The sequence below is a fragment of the Cervus elaphus genome, chromosome 15, assembly GCF_910594005.1.
Source record: "Cervus elaphus chromosome 15, mCerEla1.1, whole genome shotgun sequence".
Classification (NCBI taxonomy): Eukaryota; Metazoa; Chordata; class Mammalia; order Artiodactyla; family Cervidae; genus Cervus; species Cervus elaphus.
In genome coordinates this window covers 36,827,685-36,843,500 of record NC_057829.1, presented here as the reverse complement: position 1 = coordinate 36,843,500, position 15,816 = coordinate 36,827,685, and the positions used below count along the sequence as shown (strand labels likewise).

Below are 15,816 nucleotides of genomic sequence, written 5' to 3'. Positions count from 1 at the left end.
AGCCGCCTCCATGAGAAGCCTGTGAACTTCAACTAGGGAGTAGCCCCTGCTCGCCATAACTAGAGAAGGCCTGCGAGCAGCAATGAAGACCCGGTGCAGTCAAAATAAATAAATAACATTAATTAATTTTAAAAAGATGTGGACACATTTTTTAAAAAATAAGCTTTGACTACGTTTTTTAAAAAAAAGTTTACAAATACAAGTAATTCAGAGTGTACTGGACTTTGAATACTGGGTGTGCTTTCAGTCTATCAAAGGTTTTTTTTAAGCACCTAATGAAAAATTAAACCATTTGGACACCCCATAATGAACAAAATCAATATATTAAGATTTTCCTAGGTGTTATATTATTAATTACAAGGGTTTTTGATATTTTCTGTTTGTTTTAGATTGTTTCCTCCATCTTCCTCCTTTACTCTCCCCAACCCCCCCCCCCCGACTGACATTCCTTTCCACTATTTTAGAGGCGTTTATGAGCACATCTCTGTTTCATAAAACCTAACCCTTTTTGAGCTGATTCATTTAGGAGTATTCACAACACAGAAAATGTCATATTTGTGTGCTTGCTTTGTCACTCAGTCACGTCCAACTCTTTGCAACCTCATGGACTGTAGACCACCAGGCTCCTCTGTTCGTGGAATTTCCCATGCAAGAATACTAGGGTGGGCTGCCATTTCCTTCTCCAGGGGATCTTCCTGACCCAGGGATCAAACCCATGTCCCCTGTGTTTCCTGTACAGTCAGGCGGATTCTTTACCACTGCACCACCTACATCATATTTATATCAATTACTTGTCAAATACTTGCATGTTCACTTTCCCCCTTGAGTCTCACAACAAAGGATGTGTGAGGCAGATGCCGTTAATATTCCATTTAAAAGAAGACAAAATGAGCTTCACCAAATTTAAGTGATGTGTGGAACCTTATACTGTGAGCTGGGTCCAGCACGAGATGCCTACTGAATGCCTTCCAGTACTGCAGGTGTTCAGAAAAGAGATTGCCATGGCTATTAGGTCTGTTTAAAAGACTCGTGTGCTTACTAGAAAAATCTGTATCATGTCACTTTGAAAACTGGTTAAAGAATTTAAACAAGGAAGGGAGAAAGGAAATAGTGTTTTTACTGCGTTGGGTAAGGGGCAAGTTAAGCTCTATAGGATTTGTTTGGTGGCTCAGCAGTAAAGGATCCTCCTGCCAATGCAGGAGACACAGGAGATATGAGTTTGATCCCTGGATCAGGAAGACCCCATGGAGAAGGAAATGGCTTGCCACTCCAGTATTCTTGCCTGGAGAATCCCAAGGACAAAGGAGCCTGATGGGCTACAGTCCATGGGGTCACCAAGAGTCAGACACGACTGAGAACAGCACAACTGATACACCCAGTGCACACATCTGAGATACCACGGGTGCCTGGGGACTGTCAGAGCTCAAGCCTGTGGCCCTGGTGCCATGGAGACCAAACTCCAATCTGCTGAATTCCACATTCGGCCCTGATGGAGCTGGGCATGGTGCCTGGACTACAGAGATCCTTATGCCTGACTTTCTGGCTAGCTCTTGTGCCAGGGGGCCGTCTGGCAGTGCTGGACCCGCTGATCGTTCTCTGGAGTGGAGCCAGGGCCCACAGGGCAGTCTGACTCCAACCAGAGGCTTCTCTACCAGACAGAGCACTGTTGTCCATGACCTGCCATGGAGCTGCGGGGGAGGGGGTGGTTCTCAACTAAGTGTGACTAAAAATATATTCTGACTCAGAAGGGCATTGTCAACTTGGAATTCAAAGTAAGTGAGAAGTCTGTGGCCTCGATGAAACAGAAACTGCTGGTGATTATAAATTATAACTTAATTCATCTCACATTGATTAGTAAAACAGCTTGCTAATAATCTGATCGTCTTTACAGTGAATCTGACTATTGACATGGGGTTGCTATAGCATCTCACTACCCCCAAGATCTATTTGCTAAACAATGACACAGTGATTAGCACTGCTGTGACACTTCTTTCTGTATCCAAAAACAAAAACAAGCAAACACACATTGCAGGCAGAAGAAAGAGGGAATCAGAATTTAGTTATAGACATAAAAACATATGGGGAGTTGCTACTCAGTGGATACAGAATTTCAGTCATGCAAGATGAAAGAGTTCAGGAGAAGCACTGTACGGCACTGTGCCTATAGTTAACGATACTGCACTGTACGCTTAAAATTTAAGATGGCAGATACCATTTCATGTGTTATTGAAGCACAATAAAGAATGGTAGGTGATGTTCTATAGGAAAGAAAGGCATGTTGATTTTAGCATCATATATAATAAATCTTAGGCTTTAAGTCATGAGTCATAAAGGCTTAACTCTGAATGCCAGGTCAACCCCTTATAGCTGAAAACTTGCTTAATCTCTCTGAGCTTGGTTTCCTCATCTGTGAAAAGGGGACAACAACCCATGCCTTTCGGGGCTGTTAGGAAGATTAAATGAAACAGCAATTAGGAAAGCAAATAGCCTAACACTTGGCCCAGAACACATACCCTTCAAGTTTAATGTTCTTCCCTTTACCACCAGTTATTTTTTATTCTAGCATGTTGATCAAAATCAAAGTGAGGCATAACTCTAATATAATGACCTAAAATACGTCAACCTTTTAAGTTAAATGCTGTCTTGCCAGAAATTCTCTCATGGTGATTACCTCCTCTCTTTTCTGAAAGCCCTGTGAGTTGAGCCGGATCCCTCCAAAGTCTATTCACCCCATGATTCTACTGCTGAGAATCAAAACAATACACAAATAACAAGGAATTCCACTGTAGAAACAGCAAGTACACGTCATTGCTCTTTACATGGGTGTGACTGCATAAGCAGCCCTGGAAGGCAGATTATTGTCTCAACAATATATATTGTAAAACCTCAATGTCATGTAGAAAAGTTCAGCTCACTCAATCTATATGTCAGGAAGTCTTCTAACCATGACATATGGTAGTTAACAGCACAATCGCCAATCACTTTATTTAGCACAGTAAGGTTTACACTGTGAAAATCACCCTAAAGATACCACAAATCACACTTAAGTATGGTATGAAAGAAATAATTGACCCTTCACCTATCCACAAAAAGAATCCAAAAGAACCCTTGACAAATTTCACACCCAATCTCTATGTACAAATTTTTTATTTGTCAGATGAGAAATATCTTTCCAACAATTGACAGGAAATATTTAAATAGATAACTCATACATGGTGACATATTTTCAGAAAGAATAGTAATGCCACTGTATTAAAGAGAATGAAAATTCAAATCCTGAATTGGTTTTAATAAGATGCCAGGGCTACAGTTTAGCATAGCAACAGTGCTAAAAATAAGTGATGAGGATACAATTTTTCTACTTTCATTAGAGAAAACACAATGCATGCTCAAAGATGCTCACAAGGAATAAATACACTGTGAAGAAGAAAATAAGAACAAAGAAACCACAGGGTATGAATTTTATATCTCTGCCTTCCAGCTTTAGAACACAGGGAATTAAAATAAATCTATGTTTTAATATGTTGTTTTGAATACCACAGGCACTGATACACATCTGTTCATTCCTCTAGCATCACTTTGGTGACAGAGTCAGGTTGATGCATATGACCCCAATTCAGTCCTCACTCCCTGGGGCCCTGAAGCTGAGGTGAATTTGGGGAAGCTTACTGGGTGAGTCTGAAGGGAAAACACAAACACAGGCTATCCAAACTACAGGGCAGCAAAATAAAGAAAGTCAAACCCACTGTTAACAAGCCAAAGTCTATTCAGGACCATGGACAGCGCCTATTAAACTAAATTCTCTCAAGTCTGTGCTTTAGAGACACTGTCTTTGGTTTTTAGAGAACACAGGTAAAAATGAGGTGACTTCTGTGAGGAAAATGGTATAGACAGACTGCTCATGTGCTGAATCTTAGTCTACTGGGCTTGGGCAGTGTGCTGGGCCCTTGCACGGTGTCCTGGAGACTCCCAACAACACAAGCTAGGGCTTCTACTGCCATTGAGCTCACAGTCCAATTGGCAGAGATAAGGAAAACCAAAAGACATGGAAGGGAGGGTGAGTTTTAGACTAAATCATGAAGAATTTAAGGAAAGTCATGAGTGAAGATGAGGTAATGTAAAAAGTAAGAAAGAGTGATGAGCAAATGCAGATAAGAGCAAGATGTGTTCCAGAGAAGGGCTGGGGAACTAACATTTTTCACAGCTGCTTCCTCGAGTCATTGAGCTGCACTCATTGTCATCCTCATCTTCACCTCAGCCCTAGGAAATCAGGGTGACTATGCTTATTTCAGATATGAAAAGAAAACTGAAAGAAATTTAGTAGTTTGCTTCAGGTCATGTAAGTAGAAATTGACACAGCTCAAATTACCTCATTCAAAAGTTAAGGCACTCTCTACTGCCCTCTGCCTCTTCGCAGGAAGTATCTTCTGGATTTCATGACACTCCTACATCAAGTTTAGAACACACATATATAAACATACTTTATAGGAATCTACTGAAATAAGGATTCTGGAGAACCACAATTTTGTGTACATATATGTGAGATTTAAGGATCTATATATATAGGCACTGGGGATGTGGTATCTGCCTATTCATTCTAAACTCAATGCTCAGTCAATTAAAAAGATTACAGATTCAGTTAACAAACAATTAGTTCCTCAAATAAAAGAGGGATTTGAAACGATTATGGGAACAGAGTAAAAAGTCCAAGAGAAGGAACTAGTTCTTGCTCCATTGGTTTTGCCATATTGCCATAAAAACTAGAAGAATACAGTTTTGTTTGTTTGTTTGTTTGTTTAACACCAGGGCTGTACTGTGCTCTGCTTAGTCGCTTGTGTCCAACTCTTTGCGACCCCATGGACTATAGCCCGCCAGGCTCCTCTGTCCATGGAATCCTCCAGGCAAGGATATTGGAGTGGGTTGCCATACCCTCTTCCAGAGGGATCTTCCCAATCCCAGGCATCATACCCACGTCTCTCACATTGTAGGCAGATTCTTTACCATCTGAGCCACCAGGAAAGCAATTTTTACTACCTACCTTAAGTAATTTCTTTTTTTTTTTTCCCATTTATTTTTATTAGTTGGAGGCTAATTACTTTATAATATTGTAGTGGTTTTTACCATACATTGACATGAATTGGCCATGGATTTACATGTGTTCCCCATCCCGATCCCCCCTCCCGCCTCCCTCTCCATCCCATCCCTCTGGGTCTTCCCAGTGCACCAGCCCTGAGCACTTGTCTCATGCATCCAACCTGGGCTGGTGATCTGTTTCACCCTTGATAGTATACTTGTTTCAATGCTGTTCTCTCTGAACATCCCACCCTCGCCTTCTCCCACAGAGTCTAAAAGTCTGTTCTGTACATCTGTGTCTCTTTTTCTGTTTTGCATATAGGGTTATCGTTACCATCTTTTTAAATTCCATATATACACGTTAGTATACTGTATTGGTCTTCATCTTTCTGGCTTACTTCACTTTGTATAATTTCTAATGTAGTTTATTTTTACATAAAATTATCTACTTTTGCAAGTACATCACTATTGATATAATGTTAAATGATCTATGATTTTAAAATATCTGACATGTGGTTAAGCGATGATAAAGAGAGTAGATGTTACAAATATAAGTTGAGATTTGAAATATATAAAGGAATTTCCTGAGATTAAATAGTAAGGCAACAGCAAGGTCAGAAAAGCCCAGTTTAATTTATTAATAATATGAGATGCACTTGCTCAAAGGAAAATATAGAGATGACTGGACATTATGCAAACCCCTGGTGCACTGCAGAGGATGACAAATGTTTGCTTACCATACATGTGCTCCTGTACACTCCACCCAGTCCTTTGTTCATTCACTCATTCATTCATTCATTCTGTGAACATCTTATAAATTTTGTCTATGTACTGTGGAAATTAAAAAAATAACATATTGTTCTAGTCTTAAAGAGAAATTGAAAGAGACAATAAATATTGAATTATAATGCCACATAGTAAATGCAGTATTTGTTATTCACAAGATAATTTGAGAGGCAGAGGAAAACTTAAAACCAGGTCAAAGGTGTCATGGCAGGCTTCCTAAGGTATTAATGCACAAGCTTAATATTAATGGAATAAATAATAGTTACTGAAGGAAAGAGTAGAAAAACTGTTGTAGGAAAATCTTTTCTTTGGGGGGAAAACTGCATTGTCTATATCATATGCTTCTAGGTCATCTCATTCTAACCTTGTATCAGACCATTTACAACTCTGTAAATTGTGTCAATAGATAACTGACAGTAATACAAAATAGTTTCTGCCTATAGAGAGGCAATATTCTGTCTCTTGGAGTTTCAACTGACTTCACTCTCCCACCACAGACCAGTTTTGCCTTCATTTGTCCTATTTTCAATACTACTGATCTATAATTATGCCTGTTTTTTGGATTCTCGTTTGAACTAATTTATAACATATTACCCGTTTCCTCACAATTAAAATTTTAATATGGGATCATTTTATATGTGCATAATGGTCATGATTTTTTCTGTTTTTGAAAATTATTCTTTAACATTTCATAGTGAAGATATTGTGAGAACAAATGAGTGTCTATAGGCTCAGCGGTAAAGAATCTGCCTATAATGCAAGAGACATGGGTTCAATCCCTGGGCTGGAGAGATCTCCTGGAGAAGGAAATGGCAACCCACTCCAGTATTCTTGCCTGGGAAATCCCATGGATGGAGGAGCCTGATAGGCTACAATCCATGGGGTCAAAAAAGAGTCAGATATGACTTAGTGACTAAACAGCATCAAAGAAGCATCACTCATCCTGGGAACTACAGGGACTTAGGTCTTGAAGAATAAAAGATGATTCTGTTAATATGACTGAAATTTTATTCTCCATTGCAAGTCAATGTAGTCTCCAAACTTCAAAGAAAGGGGTATCAGAGCTAACATACAATGTGCTGTTACCATCTACGAAATGTATTAAATGACTCTTTTTCTTTCATTTGTGAAATAAGAACTATAGGAGAGTCCTCCTAGAACTGAAGAACTGCCAGTGTCAAAAGTGATTTCAACATGCTTCAGTTCTGTTTAAACTAGCATTAGTCCAATTCAATGGGAATATAGACTTCAAATTCTGAATATTGAGAATCTTCATAATGAGAATTTTCTACTCTTAGGAAGAACAGAGATCTAGCTGTTCTCTCCACTGCATTTATGAAACAACACAGCAACCCAAGAAAAAAACAGCTGCAGCAGCATGAGAAAAAATCGGTAACCAAGAGGAGGTCAAAGAAGGAAAAATTCTTTTTATTTTGAAATATTTTAATCTTTCTAGAGTATCAAAGTTTTATTTGATATTCTAAAAATACATGTTTAGCTCTCTTCCTTAGAGACAGATATAACTTTAGATTGCTAGTCCATAAATGAATGGAGTTTTCAGATCCATCAACAGAACAGTAAACCAATCCCTTTTTCAGGGGACTTCCTGACCCAGGAATCAAACCAGGGTCTCCTGCATTTCAGGTGGATTCTTTACCAGTTGAGCTACCAGGGAAGCCCAATCTATTTCTTAAGTAGAAGCATAAAATTAATATTTTACTTCAAGACAGTGGTTGGAAATAGGAAAGAGTCAAATGAGATGAGAGTCAAAATAGTCCAGTTATTCACCTCCCAAGACCAGAGTCAGTATTAGTGTGATTATATATCAATGCTGGGCTCATAGATATCTACCTCTCCCATCCAGGAACAGCAATCTATTCACTCTTGAATAGCACATATGAAGGTAGTGCCCAAGGGCTTGCACAAGGCAAGACTATTGGTGTGTTTGTTTGGTGCTCCTGAAAATTAAAGGCCAAAGTAAATCTTTTCTGAGTGCTCCATCCACAGAGATGGCCAAAGTCTACATGGAGGGAAGAACATGGCAAGGTCATATGCTTAAATGGACTTGAGGTGGTCAAGCAGCATACAGTGAGAAATGAATAAGGACTAGAGCTCAGTGTCTGACTAAAGCTGAAGAAATGGCATTGATCAAGAAGTTTGTTTATTTATTTGATGCAGGAGCACTCTCACTGCTATTATTGAGAATTGACTTTAGTTACATACATGTCAACAGGTTTCCCAAGTGGTGCAGTGGTAAAGAATTTGCCTGCAATTCTTTGTGGGTTCAGTCCCTGGGTTGGAAGGATCAACTGGAGAAGGAAATGGCAACCCACTCCAGTGTGCGTGCCTGGAAAATTCCCTGGGCAGAGGAGCCTGGCGGGCTACAGTCCATAGGGTTGCAAAGAGTCGGACAAGACTGACATACACACACCTACACGTATGTGCCAGGCATTACACACTTCCAAACATAGGATACCATGTGCTTTTCAATTCCTCTTAGAAAAAAAGTGATAATTTTTTTAAAAATACAATACCATGTTAGTAATGCTTACTTATAAAATACGTATAGATGTGAAATTACTTTCTATTTCTTTGATATGTGCAGCCACTTGGATAATCAAGTAATTTCTATCTGTATTACCTTGAAATTATTAGCAGTGACTAAGAATAAAGACTTAGAATATTATAATTAAAGGTTGAAAGAGGCATAGCCAACTTGTAAAATATTAACCCTGACAGATGCTTTCTAGACAGCGTCTACTGTACAACACCCATTCAGATATTTAATTAAAATCCCTGGTCCACCTAACACGGGTCCATGGGAATAACAGTGCTTCATTATCCAATATGACTCAACACTAATAGATGTGTGCACTCAGTCGAAACAATTTTACCTAAAATAATGTGGCATTAAAGAGGTCTGATAAAATTGTATATTTAAATGGGACAGGTCTGCCAGGATGGATACTTGGAAATGTTTAAGGGATAATGAATGTGGCTGGGAAAATGAAACTGGCTTCTTCACATAGGTGGAGATCCACATTCAGATTCTTAAAAAGTAATATTTGAATACCTATATAATAACTTACAGTTTTAAATCAGGTTATTGTCAGGAGTTTCCTAAACTTCAAGAATTGATTTCTACCTTTATTTAAAATACAGCCTACTTCTAATCATGTTACTAATTCCCTGCTTAAAAGCTTTCAAGAAGTCCCCGCACATATGATGTCCCCGCACATATGATGAGTTGAGCTCAGAACCCTGAAAACTGTATTCTAAAGCTTCTTGGTTCTTGTACAAACCTATTTTTGCAAAATTACCTTCCATTTATTTCTTTTATATTCATTTTGATCCTCCCTGCCCCTGTCCCCCTAAAACCTACATGGTCCCACTCAAATTCCACCTTAAAATTTTTCCTCTCCCTTCAGCCAGATGCAGTTTCATGACTGCATCTCACAACACCTAAAGGTAATTTGATCAGTACTTGTTTTTGATAGCACAAACCTGTATTATTATTGTCTCGCCTTAAATGTATATTAAAATGACTACTGTTAGTTCTTTTAAAGGAAAAAGTTGCTTAACTCCAACAGAAAATAAAATCTTGACAATATCCTCTATTAAAGTAGAAAATAGCTTTCTTGTTTTCTAGAGCAAGGTTTCGGTATAGATCAAATTTTCTTTCTGGGGTATGTCTGAATTACCTTTTAGCTTCCTTTCACTTATTAGACTTTCATCTACATGTTTTACCTAAAACACGGGTCACATAGGCACAGACTGTTCCTCTCGCTTGGATATAAGTCATAAAACCCAGAGCTACATAAGCTGTGACCTGAAAGTTTGCATAAATCATCTGTACCATGTCTGTTTCTTGAACACCCTCCCTACTGCCACCATTCATTGAACTCAGTTATAATTATTGTTAACATTACTGCCACTTTCATTTTCCATGATACTTCCTGATTAAAGAAACAAGCAAAGGTCTGGCAGAGCCAAACAGCCTCATTCTATCTCACTAGATGAGGCGCTCTTGTAATCTTTTTCTAAGGGACACCTTTGGCCACCCTCCCAGAGACATCTTTCTTTCCAGAGAAAAATCAACCTTAAGGCAAGGATTTGAGTAAAAAGCTGTTCTGTTTCTGTTCTGATCTCTGAAAATGCCCATGACAATCAAGAAAGAGTAACTAGTATATTAGAAACTGTGTCAGAGTTCCCCTGTGATTTCAACGCAGGATTTATATCTGAGGGCTGTTTTTTCAGAGGGAACATTCATCAGAGGAGTTGTTCAACATGGGAGATGCTCTATTGTTTTTGAGGTGGTTCCTTAGTTCACAAAGGCCAGTTGTAATACCTCTTGAGATGGTAAAAGCCTCCTTCAGATAATTAGATAAGCCATTAGAAGTGCCAGAATGCCCCCAAAGTTTTAATTAGCTCATTACACATGAACAGTAATTAATCATTTTGTAGAGTCTTAGGTGAAGGTTATCATCTTCACTGCAGGGTTCCTGGGAACCCTCAAAGTGAGAGAAAATCAATCCAAAAAGCAGAACAGTCTCAACAACATCTAACTACTGGACTAGAAGATGTCTTTAATTGTATTTATGCAATTTTAAAAACTCTCTATTAATTATACATAATGAACTCTCTGAAGCTGGTCATCTTTGGAGGTTCCAGTAGACAATACGCAAGGCACACAGAGATCACAGGCAATTCTGTAGTGATAGATTTTAATGGATCAGAGTAACTAATCAGAAGCATCTCAAGGAAGACAAAAGTGTATTGTAAACTAGAACTATTTTTCTAAAAAAATACAGAGAGAGAGAGAGAGAGGTGCAAGCTAACTTCCCTGATAGCTCAGTTGGTAAAGAATCTGCCTGTGATGCAGGAGACCCTGGTTCGATTCCTGGGTCAGGAAGATCCCCTGGAGAAGGGATAGTCTACCCACTCCCAGTCTTCTTGGGCTTCCCTTGTGGCTCAGCTGGTAAAGAATCTGCCTGCAATGCAGGAGACTGGGTTCAATCCCTAGGTTGGGAAGATCCCCTGAGGAAGGGAAAGGCTACCCACTCCAGTATTCTGGCCTGGAGAATTCAGTCCATGGGGTCACAAAGAGTCGGACCGAACTAAGTGACTTTCACTTTTGACTTATTAGATTTCTTATTTTGTTCTGACACAATCATATCTTCCAACCATTGCAGGATAACTCCAGCCATTAATATAAAAGCTATCATTTACTAATTCTTTACTATATGCCAAACATATTATGTACATATGGCTTAATTTAGTTCCAGCCACTCTATGAAATAGGCATTTTTACCTTTATTTTACAAAGAAAGGAATGCTTAGAGAAGTTAACTGCTTCTCAACCTCGCATAGCCGGTAATGACAATGACGATGACAACTATGCGTTTCAAATCAATTCTGTTTGGCTTTAATGACCTCTCCCTCAACTATCAAACCTTTCTGTCTCCAAGCAGACATGAGGGCATTGTGACTGAGTTCCACGTAAATCCTCATCTGGTCAATGTATTTCTCAGTTATTTTGTACTTTTTAAAAATGTAGTCAAAGTTCATACTATACCATAAGAAACTCAGACCTCATTTTTTCCCATCAGAAAAGGCAGCCAAATACAGAAATGGATCCCCACAACATTAAGAAGGAAGACAACGGCTTGTATAAGTAGATATGGGTGCTGCTCTTAGGGTAGAATGTTGCTTTGCATTATGGAACAGCCAAGTTAGAGAACTCGAACAGGTTTCCATTACTACATTTTTATAGGGTTTTCCTATCCTTCACATCCATTCAACAAGCAACTGCTAAACAGATCCCCTCATATGTGGGGATCATCCTGGCTAAGAAGGATGAAAATTTCAGATTTCAAGAAGTGTTGGAATGGAACTTTGATTCTATATACATTTTTTTTCTCTTTAAATATTGGGAATGAGATTATTAGAGAACAGAAGGCAAATGCCACTGTAATCTGAGATGGAAAAAGTTTACTAATTAGGAATGCATTTGGATGCATGCAACAGAAACTCTGACTCCAGATCAGGGTTTGTCTTTTTCCCATGTGACCTGAAGTCTGGTGGTAGGCAAAAACTCAGGGGAGACTGGGCATGGCATCGTCTCTTCTTCATGTTCAGAAGATGACCCCTGAACAACTGAAACTCTATATACCGTGTCAGTATTTGAAGCAAGAAGGAAAGCATCGGGAGAAGGCAGTAATACATATTTTCATTTACCAAATGCCATGATCATATGGCAAACCCTACTGTAATGAAAGTTGAGAAAAATCTTTCCAAGGTATTATAATAGAAGCCTACCCAAAAGACTGAAGTTGATGATAGATATTGGAATGGACAACAAACAGAGTCCAGCACATATTGCTTCCACAAACCTAGTGTCTGAGCCTAAAGTCTGAGTACAATCTGTAAATATCTTGGTTCCCTTCCTTCCTCCCTTTCTTCCTTCCTTCCTTCCTTCTACCTCCTGACTGTTCCTTTCTCCTTCTTTTGACTGTGTCTCTCCTCTGAAAGCCCTCTTTCAGTCATTCTCAGTGTAGGTGGCACAGTTGCTGGGCTGAAGGCACTGTCAGTCTGCTTCTTTCCAAAATCTTGTATCAAAAAGAGATTGTAAACCCTGTCCCCACCCCCCGCCCAGACTTATGAGCTCCAAAGCAGCACATTAGCTGCATCAGCTCAAGTTCAACCTGATGGAGAGACTCAATGCTGGCATACGGAATTAATTTTAAATTCTGAGCTGAAAAACCACTGAAAAATTTGAATAAGGAAGTGCCAATATCCAAGCAAGATTTAAGTACAGTGATGTAGCTAATGCTTTCCTCATATTATTCTTTAATGCACAGGGAGAAAATTATCTGATTTGACAGAAACATCGTTTCTAATTTCTTTGAGGAAGAGTTAATAATCTCTATATTCATCCTTTCAAACACAGTTAAAAATTATTTCCCTGGAGATCAACTACGCTGAATGCCATAATGGGCTAAAGTAAGTCCATGAAAATAGCTCCCCTTAAAGTTGTGTAGGACACAGATGACCTCACTAACCTCCAAAATGCAAGGGTAACTGAAGCCCATAATTGGAATCAAGGAATGTGAATATTTAGCTTTTAGTAATATATATTTTACCTCGTAGTCTGCTTAGCTTTCTAAAGCATATTTATATTTAAAATGCTGAATATTTTTTCAGCTGTGCTGCTGCTGCTGCTGCTGCTAAGTCACTTCAGTCGTGTCTTACTCTGTGCAACCTCGTAGACAGCAGGCCAACAGGCTCCTCTTTCTGTGATTCTCCAGGCAAGAATTCTGGAGTAGGTTGCCATTTCCTTCTCCAATGCATGCACGCAAGCTAAGTCACTTCAGTCGTGTCCGACTCTGCACGACCCTATGGACAGCAGCCCGCCAGGCGTCTCTGTCCACAGGATTCTCTAGGCAAGAATACTGGAGTGGGTTGCCATCTGAGTTTTATTCAGGGTCTTACAGAGGACTACACAGCCTAGAGCAGCTCTGAGGAACTACTCTGAAGAAGTAAATGGAGCAGCCAGTATACACTTTGGATTTGGATAGGGAATACATGTAGTCAAGCACATGTCTTAATAAAAAGGTTATTGCTAGTCAGAAGGAAAAGCTATCTCAGTTAATGGTTTTAGTGCTATTATTTCCCCGTGTATTGGAAGATGCAAGAATTTGGTTTCATTAAAATTCTTCCTGAGATGTCTAACCATCTAGAAGGTCAGTTTTGCCACAGCACAGAGTACCTCATCCTGTTCTTCAGCCTTAATTTTTTTCAGGGGTGTACTTTTGGACAATGGCTACAGGGGCTAATGACTTGATCTCTGTAGAACTGAACAGTGGGCAACATCCTTTGCTTGGCAAGGGCTTAAGCCTAAAACTCTGAATTCTGTATAAGGAGATAGCATTTATGTAACTTCAACTGCTTGTATTAATTTTTATCAAGTCTTTCAGGACCATGCACACCATCGAATGCCCAAAAAGGGACACCACAAAGTTGAGTTGATATTTACAGAGGAGTCTTATGTTATTCACTTGCTGCTATGAAAAGTGGCTTTTTAAAATCACTAATCTGCTCAGTGCATAAACAGAAATATCATAAGAGACAGATATCTAGGTCAGAGAAACACTGTCATTAAAGAAAACAAATTCAAAATTGAAAAGCCATGGAATAATATGAATGATTTCCACATTTTTTTTTTTTTTTTTTGCTTGGGAGTATAAGCTTTTTTGCCTAGGAAGAGATTTGAAAACTGTGTGCTTAGCACATTCTTTTTTTTTTTTTTTTTCGTAGCAAAAGGTAAAATCATTATGAAAATAATGATAATTTTCTTACCATACTTGTAAAAATTGTCTCAATGAGAGGCCTTGCTCTTTTCCAGAAATACAATATTGGTGATTGATTAGCTTATTTCTATACCTTACCTCTACCCCACATATCATTTGTGGTATGGTATGGTGTGGTGTGTGTGTGTGTGTGGGTGGGTGTGTGTGTGTGTGTGTTGGTACAGTGAACTGATAGGGACTAGATGGCTAAGAAGGGCTGTCTGACTACACCAGGCTTGATGCCAAAGCATGAAGTAAAGATCTTAATGAGTCCATATGATTCCAAACAGCTCACTGATCAAAAATGAAAACCACCTCAAATAAGTAAGTAAATAGACTAAATAACTCCCAGGAATAAGCTATCACCAAAGAAGAATTAGGAATTGCCAATATGTTTGTTAAACAATTTGATTCTCCAAGCAATCTAAGAAATACAAAACAAAACAAAAAAGAAACACAATTTTTCACCCATCAATCTAAACAAGGCTTAAAATCTTAACTTGAATACTGCTAAGGTTTCAGGGAACAGGCAATCTCGTACCCTGATAATGGAAACATAAACTGACAATGGAACATTTCCCGATAATGGAAACATAAACTGAAAACACAAACTTTCTGTAAAGAAAGTTTATACTAAATATGAAAAGTCTTAAAATATGCATGTCCATTGACTGGCATTTGTCAAGAAATGACTCTAAATGAATCATTGTGGAAATATATATATATATACACATACATATATATATTATAAAAATACAATGTTCTAAATTATCCATATATCCCAAAGTAGAATACTGGCTGAAAAATCTCAAAATACAATATATATCCTATATTTAATATTACAGTCAAATATATGTACATGAAAAATTAGATGGGGTTCAAGTCTTACTTTCTATGTAGAAAGTGCTCTGCATGTGCTACAATTTGATAGTGAACAATTACTATCACACTTCTAATATCAAAACAGTTCTTAAATTAACTTTTAAAAGCTAACTATGGAGTATGTTAGAAATAGATTGTCCAATACTAATTTTAAAAATAAAGATTTTTTAACTGAGTTAACCTATTTGAAATGACATCACAAAAACTACTGGGACTAAAAATGCCTTATTTTTCAGACATATCTGGAATTTTTTCAAAGAGTGCTGGAAATTTCCTTGCAAAATATCTTTGTCAGAGCCTTATAAATCACAACATGTGCAACTGCTTCACTCAGCACTGAACAGATTGAAAGATGCTGTGTTCCAGCCTCAGGCTGCTCGAAGAAGCTCCAAATTACAGTAATTACAAATTTAACCTCTCTTAAATAAATGAAGGATTGGAATGATGAAGATTACTTCATCTAATAGGCTTTGAGGGGAGACTGGAAGGGTTACAAATAAGATTCACCCATACTTCTGAAGGCCACCAAATAGCTGGGCTTAATATGAGAAAGAACTTAGAGATGAGCCACTTTTGAATTTTTTCCACATTCTTCAGATAAGAAAATCTTAGCCCAGACAAGGAAAGTGAATGACCACCTGGAGAGTTAATGTCAGAGTTCAGACAAATCTGCTGTCTGGATGGCAGTCTAGAGCTCACACTTGGATTCAGCTTCCTTAACCGGGTT

The 15,816-nt window shown here is 38.5% G+C and overlaps 1 protein-coding gene and 1 non-coding gene across 8 annotated transcripts in view; one reads left to right on the top strand and one right to left on the bottom strand.

Moving 5' to 3' along the window:
- Window positions 1–15,816, bottom strand: part of NRG3 (neuregulin 3) — a 1,171,842-nt gene that overhangs the window by 994,531 nt on the left and 161,495 nt on the right. The window lies entirely within an intron of this gene.
- TRNAH-GUG lies at window positions 10,700–10,772 on the top strand. Its single transcript has one exon. It is a non-coding gene; the product is annotated as a tRNA-His (tRNA).